The following is a 2193-nucleotide window of genomic DNA, read 5'->3' on the forward strand; positions in this document are numbered from 1 at the left end:
AGGGCAGCAGCCGTGGGTCCTGTCCCTTTTTATGTCCTGGCTCAGAGCTCTCCTCTGAGGGCTGAGTCAGCGGTTGGGTAGCACAGAGTTTGAGTGAGCTTTTCTCCTGGGAAGAGGGGCTGTGTCTTGCCAACAGTTCTCCCCCTGGGGACTGCGTGTCTGCAAAACACTATCTGTGAGCAGGAGGCTGCCCTGCCTGCGCAGGGCTCTGCGGCACAGCGGGCTGGCTCAGCTGCCTTCACAAGGAGAGCAGAACAGAGCAGCCCCCAACTAGACAGAAGGGAGTTTGGCTGGCACTTTGCTCTGAAATCCCTGCCTGAGAGCAGGGGAACTCCTGGCATTCTTTGGCAGAGAGGGCTTGTGCCAACAGTTGGGGTGCTGTAAATCTTTGCCAGCAAAGGCTCCCACTTCAACACTTCCCTCCCTGGTTGTGTGGGAGGGAAGTGCTCCTCTCTGGATCTTGTCTCCAGCAGCTGGCATCCTCCTCTGCTCAGCAAGCTCCTGGCATTGCCAGCCAGCAGTGTCTTGGTCACCATGGAGCTGGTCCAAGGGATTGGACAGAAGTCTTTAAGGAGAGAGGGGTGGTGTAAGGTGGCCCTGGACTCAGCCACACACCACTGTAGGGCAGGAGCTAGGAAGGAATGGTGTGGGGGCACCTGCTCTGCTCTGCCATGCCACACTGTCCCAGGGCCAGGGGGGCAGGCAGAGGAGTGACCCTGGGCACGTGCCTGTCGTGGTTTGTGGTCTGGGTGTAGTCACGTGTTCCACGAAAGGCACGGGAGGGGCACCAAAATGGAGCCAAAGTTCTCTGCAAAGACAAGGCCAAGCACCAGCCAGCCTTGTCCGTACAGCATCCCAAAACCCATAGGAAACATGTGAGGTGGTGGCTCAGGAACCAAGCGGGGTCTGGATGAGTCTAGGGACACCACCATCCTGGTTGGAGCGGCGTGAGCCCTCCTCCCCACGGGGTCTGCCCTGCGCCTGAGAGCAAAACCTGAGAGAGAAGTGAGAGCCCCTGACAGCGACGACATTGGATTCTGCTCTGTTCTGTTTACAGTTTAGTATTTAAGGTTTTATAAATGTAAATATATTTTGTATATTTTTCTATGAGAAGCACTTCATAGGGGAAAGCACTTATGACGAGGCTTTTTAAACAGTGGTATTATCCTAATTTAAGAGAATCTCTTTTTAATGATTTTTTTATTTTCATAGGACGGTTCTAGGAAATACCTGGCTGGACACAGTCTGAGCCTTTCTCCAGAGGGGGGGTTGCTTTTGTTTTGTTTTCTACTCTTGTTCTGCCTTTTTGACTTCAGTAACTGTCTCCAGGAGGGTTGGCTGGACCTTAAACTGTACTTGCCTGTAAGGATGGGGGCAGGAGGGAGAGCTGCCCAGCGTGGGAGGAGTTTGGCTCTGTAGGAGGACAGTCTGTGCCCCGGGCAGGAGGCGACTCCGCCTTGCTGTGCACTAGCGGAGGGTTTAAAAAAAAGAAAAAGCGAGACCCAATGAGAGACCTGACCCTCGATGCCTCTTTTCTGGGATGAAAGAGGCCGGTCTGGGGCACGTGCCTCCTCCTTCAGTCTCTCCCTCAAAGGCAGATGGGTTTTTCCACAGAGAGGGGAAAGCAGAGAGTGCTCTCGCTTTCCTGAGCTGTCCCTGTGGGGTAGGTCAGCGGCCGTTCCAGGAGCCGGTGGGTCCGAGGGCTGCTCTGAACCGGCACCGGCAGTTGGCGGGGAAGGGACCAGGAACAGCTGCTGACTCCCCAGGTCTCTCAGAGGGGCACCCTGAATCTGCACCTCTCGGGTCTTGAGAATTCTTCCTCTGCCCTGAGGAGGAAAAACAGCGCTTGGAGGGTCGTGACCTGCCGGTTTCCTTTCGTTATTGCACTGTGTGAGGATAATTTGGTGGTAACTGTTGAAAGCAAAGTCACATTGACGCTGCATTTGTTACTGAGATGATTTGATGCACTGACAGTTTGGGAACGCACATACCTTGAGGAGCCCGGAGAGTGCCCGCCCTGGGGATCTGGGCCCCGTGGCTGCTCTCGGCCCTTTTCCTTCCCTGTTTCTGATGCAGGGTGAGGGCTCAGCCCTCCTCATGGGGAAGCCCATGAATTTATCCCAGAGCTCAGCTCCGCCACGCTGCTGCTGCCTCCCGATGTCCTGGCTGCGGGAGGAGGCTCCGCTGGGAAGC

The sequence above is a fragment of the Manacus vitellinus genome, unplaced genomic scaffold (assembly GCF_001715985.3).
Source record: "Manacus vitellinus isolate BGI_N305 unplaced genomic scaffold, ASM171598v3 scaffold_41_pilon, whole genome shotgun sequence".
Classification (NCBI taxonomy): domain Eukaryota; kingdom Metazoa; phylum Chordata; class Aves; order Passeriformes; family Pipridae; genus Manacus; species Manacus vitellinus.